The sequence below is a fragment of the Ostrinia nubilalis genome, chromosome 7 (genome assembly GCF_963855985.1).
Source record: "Ostrinia nubilalis chromosome 7, ilOstNubi1.1, whole genome shotgun sequence".
NCBI classification, from domain to species: domain Eukaryota; kingdom Metazoa; phylum Arthropoda; class Insecta; order Lepidoptera; family Crambidae; genus Ostrinia; species Ostrinia nubilalis.
This window is the reverse complement of record NC_087094.1, coordinates 3,263,893-3,279,600: the sequence shown is the minus strand read 5'-3', so window position 1 is coordinate 3,279,600 and position 15,708 is coordinate 3,263,893. Positions and strand designations below refer to the sequence as shown.

At 35.4% G+C, this 15,708-nt stretch overlaps 1 long non-coding RNA gene across 1 annotated transcript in view; it reads left to right on the top strand.

Annotated features, from left to right (window-relative positions):
- The first annotated feature begins 13,327 nt into the window (after positions 1-13,327).
- The window catches only part of LOC135073067 (uncharacterized), a 110,083-nt gene continuing 107,702 nt past the window's right edge, over positions 13,328-15,708 (top strand). The window contains exon 1 of the long non-coding RNA XR_010257576.1: positions 13,328-13,389. This is a non-coding gene — a long non-coding RNA (uncharacterized LOC135073067). The remainder of the gene's footprint in view (positions 13,390-15,708) is intronic.

The window sequence follows — 15,708 nt, the reverse complement described above, 5'->3', positions numbered from 1 at the left end:
GACTGGGACGTATGATTTGTTACGTTGTAGTAAGATTTGTCTGGAGTAGGTAATATTAGGAGATATTATTTTTTCTCAGGGAATTTGATTTCAATTGAAGTGGCAGTGGCACGTGTAATATGGTCGATTCAGGTCACAATTCTTCGATGTCAGGTTTTATAAGCTGCCAGGTACCTGTCAATTTAAGATTCGTCCCAACCAAATGGCGTCTACTTCAATGATTTCCACCATAACTATTCTTGTACTGCTTGCATGCAAGTATTTCCGGCGACCATTATACAATATTTAAGATATTTATTTATTTTCAATTATTCATCATTGTTCATCCTGCCAACACCCGTATTCACAAACATTACTAAGTATAAGGTCTCATACGTGTGATACCCACGAACCAATCCCAGAGCTCTATTCAAAGCTATGCGTTAGTAGACTTCGCATAGCGTTGCTCACTTAAGCAAGCATCGTTTGTGAATACGGGTGTAAGTCTGCAAGCTCAGAGTTGAATTTATTTATTTTAATGGTACAACCAGTTTATAAGCTGCAAAGTTTTATCGCCATCTTTATTATTTGTAAGAATGTTATCATGTTTGTCAGGCAATCGTAACAACATAATCGTGATTTACTTTAAAACGATCACGTAAGGTTGCAACTGTGAACATTGAACGCGCTTGCCTTTTAATTCCCCACAGAATGTTGACACATCACAAAAATATAAGCCAGTCTCAATCATCAGTCAAATCTGTGTAGCTTTGTGGGACGTCATAGACCGCTTTTACTCTCAACTCTCATTTTTAATTAAGAAACGCGTAGAGAAGACATAGTTAGTGAAAAAAATTTTTTTAGTTTGTTTTAATTCCCACCGCATGTCACGTGGTTCACATACTCTTTTAATTAAGTTCTTTTAGTCTTGCATGTTGCGTTATGTCATAATTATATCAGCAAGTAATGAAGTCTAGACCATAATGTGACATTATTGCCCATGTCAATGTCGAAATGTCAAATTCCAAGTCTTATCCAAGGGTATGGCAGTGATCTGGCTGCTTTTCCTGAGCTATGGACTGATATAATCTGTAAGATATTTTCCGAGCGGTTAACCGGAGTTGTACCGTTAAGATGCTTTGCTTTTATCGCTTCCACGATTTGCAATATTAGGCAGGTCGTTTTCAGCAACTTAAACTTTTAAAACTTTTTAAATACAGCTTAGGGTTTAGGAAAATAGTTTAGTACCAATTTTCTTACGAGATATTTTTTGGAATGATTTTTATTGTCAAACTAGCGGCCGCCCGCGACTTCGTACGCGTGGATCCTGTTTTACCCCCTTTTCCCGAATTTTCTTTGCTATAAACCTCACGGAGCCCGAGACCTTTCCAACGAATGCAAAACCGTGGAAATCGGTTCGTGCGTTCTGGAGTTATAGCGTCAGGGAGGAAAACCCGACTTATTTTTATATAGTAGATGTTATTTTTTTAAGTAGTAAAATGATCCAAAGATTTTTTTTACATTATTCGTCGAAATAATTGTGGCTTTTGCAGATTCAGTTTCATAGTTCAACTTGTGGTAAATAACTTTAAATTTAAAAGACTGAAAATTGCTGCAATCTTTTGGTTACCCCTTTAAGAATATTTAACACTGAAAATAAGCAGTACTCACATAATAATATAATTGACTGTGAAGTGTACTTTGAAATAATTGTTACTAAATATTTTAAGAAGTACTAACCGTAAACATTTCTAAATAAATTTTAAAGATTCCATAATATCCGTACTCCACTTTTTTATCTCTAGCGTAGTACTAGTAAAAAGTAACTAGCGTTCTTTCAGTGGAATCTTCTTAGTAAAGTACGTACTTTGAAATGAAATCGGGCATGCCAGAGCACGAAACTATTCGTTGTTTGAAGATATTTCCACGTTTACACCTGGATAGAGAAATGTCGATATCGACAAACTAGTATCGACATTTTTATTGTTTTAGAAGGTTTTGACATTAATAGTGACAAGTTTTGGCTTACATGTATAATTTATTGATACTTATTACTGTGTTTATTCATGATATACCCGTACCTACGTTAATCCCAAAAAAGAAAGACTAATGCCCGTTTTCACCACCAATCCCTAATTTTTAATTGACGGCTATGGTGACACATAATAGATTTTTTGTTTTCATAAGGGTCACTTAAAAGTTAGGTTCAAACCGGACATAAGACTAAACAATACAAATACAAAATATTGATAGAAACATGGCACTTGTATCTGAAAAGTATTATTTATTTTACTGTCAAAACTAATATGTACTTCAAAGTAAATTGTGACTCTCTTATGTATAAAATAATTGCCATGCGTCTGAACTTCAAAATATCGACTAACGATTGATTGTACATCGACATCGATACCCCTACCTACCCTACATAACAGCGGAGTTAATTTTAATTAGAGAAGTTGTACAATTAGCTTCTTTGCAGCACCTTTGGGTAATTGGAATTGTTCGATGTAGCCGTTGCATCGCTCGTTTGTCATTGTCAGTAAAAACCGTCTGGGATCAGTACGGATCCTATTGGATTAATTAAGCACAGTTTGTTATTGGAATACTTGGATTGGTAGGATATAAAACATGCCTAATTATAAACTTGACCTTTAATTTAAAGTCGTTTTAAAATTAAGAATGTAACGTTATCGTTAAATAAGAATGGTGAAAAATAAATTGGTAATAATGGCCATACATATTGATAAAATTACGTATGGCGTGTTACCAAACCTTTTTGACATTTGAATTAGTATTGAGGAAACGAAAGTTTCGTGACAAAAGTGACGAAGAACCGAAGGCTTCAAGCTAAAAAGTATTTTATCATATTAACCGTATTTTCGCAGAAAAAAGTTTCAGTATCAAGTTAGTACCTACTTAACTAGGAGACTGTTTAGTTCCACGTGTTTGGACTTAATAATTCATTCCGTCTCTTTTCAAACCTAACCGTAACGATATCTTTATAAAACTCATAATAAAATACATCAAGCTTATCACTGTGATATTTTATGAAATGAAATGAAAATAAGTAGTTTATTCAGTACAAAGGCCCGTTCCAGGGCACTTATGTCCCAAATACAGCTTGTCCTACCACCACTTCAGGACAACATGGGCTAGTGCTGAGAAGAAGTGGCGGAAGAAACTCAGTCACCTTTGTCAGCCTCTTTTTCAATCCAATACAGTAATTTATAGCTTACATGACACGACGTAATAAGTGCGAGCTAGGCAGGTAAAATCCACGCACTCTATAGTATCATTTTTTCACTATGTAATTATAATTATAGCCACGATAGCCCAACGGTGAAGGGGTCGGAGTGGCCGACTCGAGATCCGAGGAACCCGGGTTCGAATCCCACCGCCGCTCGACTATTGTGGTGAGCCCACTCGTAACACAAGCTTATTTAGCTTAACACGAGGGGCTAACGGGACTATTAGTAATTTGTGCAATACAAATTGCTAATAATCTTTAAAAAAATTAGGTTCTTAATTGAAACAAGTACGTATCCATCGTATGTCTGTCTGCTACCAATTCTTCATTTTAAATGCTACATTACGCTACTCAAATCGGGTGTCTAAGCCCATTTGACATCGTAATTGGTGTTAAGTAATACACGCACGGGTCGCAATTGCTGAGGCGGGCAGATGTTTAATCTCATCTAATTAGACGAGCAGATGCGGGAGACCTGTTGGAACTTGTCAGTGACCCGGATTAGGTCATTGAGCATGGTTAATGCCTATATAATTAGACTAATTTGTTTATAGCTCTGACTACAAGATACTATCGTAAGAAATAAACGCATCATCTGCGAAAGCTTTTTTTTAGGTTGCATAATAATGCTTCATTCAAAACAAATGCAGTTCATAGTCTGTAGCATGCGCTGCATTTGTTTCAGTTGAGGACTCAATGAGTGATAAAATTTTATTATTTTATATCTTCTGTACACCCTGTATAAAGATATAAATATTTTAATCGATTAAAAGTTACAGATGATATAATCACTAGTTTACGTAACTGAAATCTGATACAGAAAAATTGTTGATATTCTTTCGGAGACCGTTCTAATCTTATTTATTCACTTGCCAGTGTTTATCAGTGTGCTTACCATGAGTTTACGTTAGGTGTGCTCGCTAGCGACTGCGTAAAAAATGACATTTAATTGTATGACATACTAGCGGTCGCCCGCGACTTCGTACGCGTGGATCCCGTTTTACCCACTTCCCGCTTTTCTGTTGAAATTTTTCCTGAATTTTCTTTGCTATAAACCTCACGGAGCCCGAGACCTTTCCAACGAATGCAAAACCGTGGAAATCGGTTCGTGCGTTCTGGAGTTATAGCGTCAGGGAGGAAAACCGGACTTATTTTTATATAGTAGATTGTGTAGCGCCCCGAGCGGCTACTTTCAAGAAACAAAATCATCATAGAGATTTTTGACGTACTCGCTAGCGAGCACACCTAACGTAAACTCATGGTAGGTACACTGTAATTAAAATCCTTAATCCTAACTAATGTCTCCAAGATTAGATTTGAGTTTACATTTTTAATCTCTGATCCTTTCTCTGTGTTTAGTTGGATTCCCGGTGCACCCACCGACCGCTTAAATAATTACTTCGGTTCGCTAACTAGACGCACAGCACTTCTGCCGGGTTAGTGAAGTCAGCAGTAAAAGACAAATACATAGTATACAATAATCACAACATAAAAAGGGCTAATAGTAATTTCTTCTTAGCATGTTTCGTGTAGAACATTTATATTTTTGTTCATCATCATCACCATCTCAGCCATAGGACGTCCTCTGCTGAACATAGGCCTCTCTCAATGTTTTCCATGTTGCCCGGTTGGTACCGGCCTGCGTCCAGCGCCTTCTTGCTACTTTTACGATGTCGTCGGTTCACTTTGTGGGTGCACTTTTTTACTCATTAGATATTTAAATAAAAGCTTAATCCAAAACATTATTTTGTATACATGTTGATCCAACTGCAAATCAAACTTGGGACTCGTTCAGTTTCTTATCGTTTTGGCTAATACCGTCAGGTGCTTTCCACGACCTTCACTGGTTCGTCGGTCTACCGAGTGGGAGGCCTACATAGACTACGTTTTGCGGTTCGTGGTCGGCACTTGAGAACTTTTCTGTCCTAAGAGCCATCAGTTCAACGAGCGATTTGTGAGTAAGGTATATTACATACTCAGTCAGTAAATTTAATTCGAAGCATTATTTCTATCATTCAAACTCTTTGGTAGAGCGAAGTTTCTGTATTTCCCTACTCTATGACACGTTTCCACCTATCAAAGTAAACATGGACATGCTATGGACAGACCTGATCAAATTTACTGTGTGCAGCCCTTAACAAGAGCTTCCCAAGCTGAAGACAAACAGGACAGATCGTGGGTGAGATATTGTGATAGTACAAGTATCAGTCATGCGTACAGTTTGAAGAAAGGTAGTGTGCTTTGGTTAGAACGTTTGAATTATTAATTTGATATCATTTGGTTAAAGTATCCACATAGGTACTCGCATATTATGTATAACTAGACAATGAAAATATACGTCATAGGTAATGTTCTTTATACTTCTATGTAATATGTATGTATGTCTTCTAACATGTATGTATGTATTTACAAAAAAAAAAGTATTTATATATCGATGGCTCCTACGTATACTGGCGTAAGTGAAAAAAGTAAATTTTACAGGAGAGCCATTTTAGTGGCCAGAACCATATTTTTGGGTCATAATTATCTTCTGACCTACTAAAACGAATTTAATGAAATTTCACATTTAGCCTTAACATTGTAATGCTTTTGCTACTGCTGTTATCAATTTTTATATTTTTCTTATATATTTTGAGATTTTACGCATTGCCCTTTTACGTCGGCATATTTCTATAATTTCATGTATATTGTTCAACGTAAAGAGACTTAAATGACAACGTAAATATAATATTTTAAGCGATTACTCTCTTTATTTATGCATGTAATTATTTTAATTGTTATCATGTGCTATATCAATAATAAATCAGTTAGAAAAAGTCGTTTAATGTACCGTTTTACGTTTTAACGCAAATACGCCCATATACTGTGCTCGAGATTTAGTTAGGTCTTTTAACATAATGTGTCATATTTTTAAAAAATATAAATAACTTGAAAAAATCGAATTGCCTAAGGCGAGAATTGAACCCACGATGCCTTAGGCAGTTCGATTTTTTCAAGTTATTTAATATTTTCAAATTAGTTTGAGATGCGACTCTTAACGCTAAAAATTAAATAACTATATAATGTGTCATAATTTATAAATAAAACAATTTGCTAAATATTTTCATGGCTTTATTTAAGCATTGGATTATAAAAAATATATGTTTATGTAAGCAACTACTCGTATCGATTGACGAATCGTATGATTGGGCTTTATACGTGGCGTAGTTTTGCACATACGCCTATTTGCCTAAAATTTTATTTTGTATCTAATGGAAAAAAAATTTTTTTTCTTACTGATGTTATAGATTAGAGCAAAGTGAAATCATTGCTTAAATAATTGGAAAAAGGTGTACAAAACCTCTTTTTGTGTTTGTCTATTGACGAATGATTTTATATTTTTATTTGTTTGACAAGTGATTTAGCTGTCAATAAAATGTCCGCATAAAGTAAACATCTCTTTCTTTACAATCCCATTTTATTTTCTACATCTGGCGACCCTGTAAAGTAAAAATGAATTTAGAAGCCGTAAAAAAGGAGCGCACACGGTTGCGCAAATTATTTACAAGGAGGACAAATGATCTGCCGCACAATTTATAAACGCATGATGTCCATGGTATGTTGGAAGCGAGTGAGCCCGGCGTGGATTCCATAGCTGCGGCAGTAGATATATTGGAACCACGAATTTAAGAGCTATTCGACCATGACGTACAGTATATAAATACCTTGTGGATAGCGGCTACATTTACAAGGAGGATAAATGATATCCATGGTATGTTGGAAGCGAGTGAGCCCGGCGTGGATTCCTTAGCTGCGGCAGTAGATATATTGGAACCACGAATTTAAGAGCTATTCGACCATGACGTACAGTATATAAATACCTTGTGGATAGCGGCTACATTTACAAGGAGGATAAATGATATCCATGGTATGTTGGAAGCGAGTGAGCCCGGCGTGGATTCCTTAGCTGCGGCAGTAGATATATTGGAACCACGAATTGAAGAGCTATTCGACCATGACGTACAGTATATAAATACCTTGTGGATAGCGGCTACATTTACAAGGAGGATAAATGATATCCATGGTATGTTGGAAGCGAGTGAGCCCGGCGTGGATTCCTTAGCTGCGGCAGTAGATATATTGGAACCACGAATTGAAGAGCTATTCGACCATGATGTACAGATATACCTTGTGGATAGCGGCGATGAAAAGGAGATTTGACTCTGAGACAACTGAGAAATTTGACAGAAACGTAAGGAGCTGGACTGGCTTCTGGGGCCAATTCAAAAGAGTCGACGAAGACCCGCAAATAGATAAGTATGACAAGTTCCAATACCTAATCCAACGCATGAAATATTTGGCATTATTGATTCATTGCGGTCGGAGGGCTGTGCAGCGGCAAATTAAGGCCGGCGAGATAGTACTAATAGAGACTAGCCAGAAAAGGACACTGTGGCCTCTAGGCCGTGTCATAAAGATTATGACTGGTACTGATGGATGGCCTAGAGTTGCGGAAATCCGGACGGCGACAGGAGTGATGACGCGACCGGTGCAGCGACTCTATCCACTGGAACTAGAAACGGAGAATTAGTTTTTTCTCTTATTTTATTCTTCGGAGGGTTGTACAAAACCTCTTTTTGTGTTTGTCTATTGACGAATGATTTTATATTTTTATTTGTTTGACAAGTGATTTAGCTGTCAATAAAATGTCCGCATAAAGTAAACATCTCTTTCTTTACAATCCCATTTTATTTTCTACATCAGGCGTAAGCGGCAGTTTCGCCCTTATACGTAGGAGCCATCGGTATGTTTATATCCGTTGTTTAGTACCCATAGTACAAGCTTTGCTTAGTTTGGGACTAGAAGCGTAGTGTAAAATGTCCAATGATATTTATTTACTTCAATACCGCGAAAATGCATTTTCGTAACTTTACAGGAAAGAAGAAAAACGATATATTTTCATAAAATGTCATAAAAGAATGCAGATTCTTGTTTATTTATGTATAATGTATGATAATTAATTAATTGTGAAAATACTTGCCGGTCGCTGGCACTATTTCGCTGTAATATTTTGAAGACTTACCTGAAAAGAAAAAAAAAATATGTGAGTAAAGTCAATGTCGTTATACATTTTATTGAGAGAAGTATCAAACTTGAGTATGAAACTTGTAGATACTTAAAATCTAGATGAAGCACTTTTACCAAAGATACCGCATTACAATATTACAACAACCGATTGAGTTAAATTAGTTAAGTGAAAAAAAAAAATACAAGTATACCACAAAACAAAGACGCGACTCACACATTGGCAGTGAAAATCAAAAACGAAAAAAAAAGCAGAATAAAATCCGCTAACAGATTTTAGAAAAAAGCCCAAGCAAATCACAAAAAATTACAAACGGTACAAATTAGTCGGACTACCTAAAAATAAAGGCTTTAACAAACAACCCAGTAGCGTCTCAGTCCGAACGATGCATATAAATTAGTTGGTAACTCCGCGCCGGCGTCCGTCATGTTTTATTTCAAAGGTGAGCGTTGAATTCATAACTGGTGATTGTAATTTGGGAGAGGAAACTAAATGTTCAGTAAATGTTTCAGGGATGTTAAATAGTCAAATAACGATTGTTAAATGGTTAAGTAACTGAGTGACGAAAAGCTGTGTGGCTGAAGAAAAGTACCTACTAAGCTACGTAGTTCTTTCTAACCGAGAAAATATAGTCTAGCGCTTTTAATATCAGGTTTGTACTTTACCTAACTATTTGAGCCTTTAAGAATAATAATTTCAATCAAATCATAGACAATATTATGTATTAACTAAATACCTATTACTGAACGTGAATAAAATCTGTCATAGTTGTCTAATTTTAGATTTGATTTCTTTCCGTGTTCCCACACTCAGAATAATAGAAGGACATGAATATCCATCTTTGTAGACAATAGCTATCTACCTACGCTCAAATAGGTAGAAAACAGTACATCATATTACGCCATATTCCCTTTTCTGATTATAACCCCCAAAATATCGTTGAACCGTTCAAACAAGAGATTGTAATTAACCCATTGCTAAAAATAACAGCCGCTGCAAACAAATACCCAAGAGAACATCCCGCTTCGGTCCCATGTGATGCATGCAAATTAGTACCCGACTCGCCTGGCGGGTCCACCCGCCTGACGGATCTATCATATTTTATTTGACTATTATTTCAGAGTCGAGCACGATTTTATGGCTAAAGTTATTGCCGAACGTTTCTGAGATATCGTGAAAACTATAATACAAGGCACTCATAAGATAGAACAAGAAATGAAGTTGTAAGACAGCGAACAAGCGTAGTTCAATGGTCATATCTGCCGTAGAACTAATGGTACTTAGTTGAAGTCAGTTTTCTAAAGATTAGATCTTTGTTACCGCAGCGTGTTCAACGAGGTAAAGTTGAAAATAAAAAAGTAGGAGTTGGAAGAAAAAAGTTTAGGATTAGATCCAGTAGTTTGATAGGCTATTGGGAGATCTACCTATGTCCAGTATGTACCTAGTGTTAATTGTGAAAATCTAAAACGTTACAGTAGCGGTATTGTTATAGCCAATGAGCTACTGTCATAGTGACATTGACGTAACGTCAATGTCATACGAGAATCAAACGTCAGAATAGAGGGACGCGCGGTGAAGACTCCCCGCGCTTTTGTGCTAAGTGATGAAATTGTATTTAAATTTTGGCAATATAATGTGAAAGTTAAGTATCCAGTGTTTTATTTATGAGAATAGATCTACCGGCCTCTAATAGTAGGTAGTTAAAAAAGATATACCCAATGGAACAGGAAAGCTAAGGAAAACATATTTAATGTTGTTGAGGTTATTTTGATAGACGATTACCTACTTAATGCATCGATTCTTCCTCTCATGGGCCACCAAATTATGTTTCGTAGAACATAATGGTGCCATTAAATTATAACACTTTTTACGGTTTTTACGACTAAATTGCAATCATGACAGTTCAGTACAATAGAAAAATGGTAGAGTGAAAAACAAAAGAAGCCTTATAAAAATTAAAACGAAAACGCCGCGCCGCACAAAATAGTGCAAAGAGGTTGAACGCCGCAACATCTGTTACAAAATAAATTGTATTCATCCATTAAAATCACAGCTAAAATCACTCGATTCCAACAAACTTACCGTAGTGTTTCATTTTATGTGCAGTTAGCTATTAACAGCTGCATAATACAACTTCGAATGAATGGCTCAAAGTTTTCAACTTGGCACAATGTAATTTAATTATGTGCCATTATGCAGTTGCTTTCGCCGTAACCGAAGACTTGGTAGTAAATGAATTTTCTAATTAAGCTCGTCCAGAAGACCCTTCATTTCTGCGTCATAATCTTGGAATAATTAAATTCTGATAGTGCACACAATAAGGCAATTAGCGCGAGCAGCTTTGAAAGAGATATTGCACTTGTTTTATTTTACACGCGTCTTTTAGCTTATATTTTATGTTAAATACTACAACTTTTTGTAGAATAGGCTACCAACAGGATAGTTCACGTAGTAACCACTCATTTTTTTTATCCACAACGTGGAAGCTTCTGGCCTGTATGATGGTAAGTGACGATCAGGCCGACGGTGGAAGCGAGCTTCACCCGGAATGAATATGAAAACTTGAGTATTTTTTTAAACTTTCGTATGTAAATTTTTGATTATGATTTTTTCTCGTAAATGTGATCCTGATATGCTACAACTTTACCAGCTCTACTTTTCTGTGTTGGGCAATTAATTGTTTCCTTGAGCAAATTGTTTAAATTATTTCTTATCTCAATTAGAGCTCTACTTCACAATACTGACTTCGATGTTATCCCAAACCATTTCCAATATAGCAAAGTAATTTTACATTCGGTGGCCTTTGACTCACACGAGCACCCACAACATTACGACCGCAAGCTAACAGCCACCGAATTGATTCTATGGTATAATTTATTCGTCGTCCAACTTCAACTAAACCTAACCAAACCGGCCCTGTCGCCGAGACTAGGGATGTTATGGATATATAGTTTCGGTTATGGATACGGTTACGTATATAGGAATAATATTATACCGGTTACGGTTACGGATATCTGTGCCTTAGAATGCAATTTGCAATAGTTGTCCAACACGGTTCATTCATGGCCGCACACTTTACATCGAATAAAAAGTAATAAAAAAATGAAAATTGATACTAAATGGCATTATAAAGGTAAATCAGGCTGTTTTGCCTTTAATAATGCTATACAAAAAAACAATAAAATTTCAACTGCCTACATCCGAAACTATCCGAAACTTTTGAATCGGTTACGGTTACGGCTTCGGATTTTTTTTTATTTCGGATATGCGAAAGTTTCGGTTACGGTTACGGATATCCATAACATCCCTGGCCGAGACTAGCCTGGATACAGAATGGAGTTCTCAAGTCATTTACATACATTGCTTTTAGTATCGTGAACGAGACGGGCTGAGATCCCCAATTCGTTTTTATTTTCTAAGGTTAAATTTCGAAAGTTTAATGAAATACTCGAGTTAACTTTGAATTTAAATTCAGTTAAACATGCAAATGTCCGGAAGATTTTGTTGACTCGCCAAGGACTTTTCGGTAGAGTTTCTTCTGTCACTAACTAACAAGGACCTCTTTACTTGAGTCAACATCAACAAGAGCTTTTAGTGTTTTGCGTCATTTGATTGCGATAAGGACGGTTTGAGGGTTTTAGAGTAACGTTAGAGTTCATCATTTTTTAAATTCCGTAAATATTTTCTAAAAATACTTTTAGGCTGAGCACCACCTAACTTTGACCGTAACTTTGACGATAACCGGTGTTTTTTGTATGGAGTTTGACAGATTTTTGACGTTTGTCAAAGTCGAAGTAAGATGGTGCAACCCGGCCTAACAAATCCACGCAATGCAATAGTTATAGCTCTACAACTTGGTTAGAAAAATCTCCTCCAAATCAAGCAGAGCTTCCTGTGTGATGAGATAATTGATTTAACTACTTATAATTGAAGACTACTTTAACATTTGAAGAGCAAAATTAATGTTCTTAAGAGAAACAATTTGTAGTTTTAAAAGATTGGAATACACTCGCTAAGATTCAAGCATGATATACTGCATTTGACAGCGAACGAAATAAAAATTGCTAATTAGGTATTTAAAGTCACTGCGTTATTAAAAAAAACTAAAAAACTCATAAAACCTCATTTATTTATGCAAGTAGGCTTTTAAAAAGCACTTTTACACATCCCAATATCAACCCTACCACTGCTTCAGGACAATAAATAGGCCAGTGTTGGGCTATTAAAATAAGAGTTTGGACAAAAAGAGAGCTGTATATAATTAACTTTTAAAAAAAATAAAACCGACTTCAAATGCGTGAACACAAAAAAAACTAAAAATTGAAAATATTGCGTATAAAAAAGTTCATCCCCAATTTTCCACCCTTGGGGGTGAAATATTTTCTTCAAATTCGCATGAAACCACCCTTTTGATAATACCTATTCAACAAAAAAATAATCGTTCAAATTGATTTATAATCGGCGGAGATATTGCGTATAAAAAAGTTCATCCCCAATTTTCCACCCTTGGGGGTTGTGTTTACTATTATTAAATTTAAATGGGACCACCCTTGAGGTATTACCTATACGCCGAAAAAAGATTTGTTCAAATCGGTTCATAATTGGCGGAGTTATCGCGTAACAAACATATAAAAAAAAAAAAACATACGGGTCGAATTGAGAACCTCCTCCTTTTTTGAAGTCGGTTGAAAACATAAACTGCCTTGCCTTTAAAGTCGCGGGAGTCATATTATAGAGTTTCGATAGTCATAAGAGTACCTATTTTATTCTAAACCAAATTAATAGCCACAAGAACCTAGTTCCAAAACCATATACCTACATCAACAAGGAGGGATTAATAAATCAATAAAGGTGGATTAATCCAACTTAAACCGAGAACTCCCGGCATCACTCAAAACGCACGTAATGATCGGTAATGAGGAGTATGCATCATACGACCGAATTAGATCAGGGGGGTTAGCTTAGGTCAATACAATTAGTCCTAATTGAGAGGGGAGGGAGTTAAGCACGACTTCTGAACCGGGCAGTTCTTGTGGCGAGTTTTGGTGGGATGCATCTGTGATAGTGTGTGACGAGTTTTTAAGTGGTTCGTGCTTTGGTAAGTTTTTAATTTCAATGCTGTCTTAAGCTTTAAAACTATTGAAAAATAAACGCTATAGGTACGGTTTGATTGCTTTTTTTTGGTCTGTATTTGTTTGCAATTTCTAAAAAAATAAGTTGGTATTTTTTAATATTTTGATTTGAAATTATTTCAGGACGTGAAATTAATTCGTAGCTAAATAAAATTCTTGTTTTCTTTTATCTGCTCATTAAATTAATTCCTACTTATGAGCACGTAATAGGAATTTAATTAGGTGCCAAAATTAACAACAACTCACTGTAACTTGAGTTTATTAAACTCAAAATCTAGAGAGGTGTAATAACTTAGTATATTATTAAAAGCTTTATTTATACCTTAGTATTAATTTAAAAACTTTTAAATATCTATAACGCCCGTATTCATAAACGATGCTTGCTTAAGTGAAGCAGCAAATCGAAAGCCCAGCGTTGAATAGAGCTCCGTGATTGGTTTGTGTGTCACCCTGTGTGCCCACGCGTACTGTGAGACCTCATAGTAATGTTTGTGAATACGGGCGTAAGTCTCTTTAGAGACGGAACATTAGTAATTTCGCTTGACGATAATGCGTAAATTGAGATGCGCATTTAAATTGACTATCACCAGAGTAAATATAGTATTATTATAATATATAATAGTAGAATTTAGCGTGGATTAGCGGTGAGTTGCGCTGAATTTTGTCAGTGTGTGCGTGCGCGCCGCATACGTATTGGCGCGCGCTCACATACAAACCGCGCTCGGTGCGTTTCTATGAAGATGACCTACTCATTTGTATTTACTCTGCTATCACCCTCTCCATTTCTATAAATACAAACCCATCAACGGAAATTGCCTGCGTATTTACCTGTTAATTCTGCTATTTTAATGGAAGACAAACATCGAACTAACAGCATTAGTCACAGATTAGCATCTCCAAATTACCCTCTACTTTGAAACTCGCCATATATCACGGGAACGAAATAAATTTTCACCCATTTAATCTTGTTGGCAGTATAACATTCACCCTTTTTCAATCTTGAAAGTCAACTAATGCTGTCTGATCGATATTCGATGAAAGGAGATATCGATAGTTAACTTGGTAAATTACTTTTTAAATGGTAAAAATAAATTGATTGTATTTCTTTATGCAACACTGAATAGCATATGTTTAAATACCAGTATGTACCAGTGATGAACCATTTTCAGTGTGAATGACAGATAAGTTATCGGACTTTATTTAAAAGACTAAGAAGAAAATTATTAAATAAAACATATGCCATTAAGACCTAATACATTTTTATCTGGTTTTATTGCAAATATTATTAACAAGACTACACGAAGTTTGACATTATACTAATAGACTAATAGTAATAGACTTAATACATTGTACGAAATGTAAAATTTTTAATATCAAGTAGACATCAAAAAACTAAATTAATTTGTTGATGTGGAATTTAGATGAATAACAAAACAGTATCATTTGCTGTTAATTGACAATGACGCCTGTTTCACAAACGATGATTGCTTAAGTGAAGCAGCAATTGTGTGTCATCCTGTGCGTTTACGCGCACTGTGAGACCTCATAGTAATGTTTGCGTATTAAATAGCGTGAATGTCTCGCTGTCGATCTTACCGATTTTATCGACTACTAGCCCGCAACACTAAAAAGAGAATTCGCAGAGTTTCACAAACTGCCTATTTGCCTAATGAAATTTAATTTTTGCAATTACTTAGATTGATGGATGCGACGTTACTTTGTAATCCATTTGTGGATCTCCAAATTGAGGTTTGTAAAAGTTTTCAATCTCGTTTGGAACGTTCGTGTTGTGCGTACACTAAATTATTGCCAAGTAAACATGTACAGTCGGTTTCTTTTTAAACAAAAGAAAGAAAGATAAATAATTTATTTACTTCAAAAGACACAGTTTCTTTTACGTGATTATATGTTTTTTTTGTGATCATATGAACCTACTTAACTATATTTTTATTTTTCATTTAAAATATTTTAGCAACAAAGATTTTCTCTGAATAGGTTTCTGTTTAAGCGTGCTTTAAATATGTTGGTTAATTTCTAGGAACTTGATCAACACAAAAAATTAAATGTGTTGTAAGCCGATGTTTTAAAATTGAAGTTGATAAGTCAAACCTTTTTAAAATTAATTTTAAAATTCAGCAGGCTTTACTGAATTCTATAAATTCAAAAAATTAAAATTCTGAAAATAATTCGACACAGGTTTCAAAATTATTTTGTTCAGTCAACTTCGACTTTCAAAATTAATTGTACTTTCATGCATTTATTAAATACACATTAAGGATTCGCTA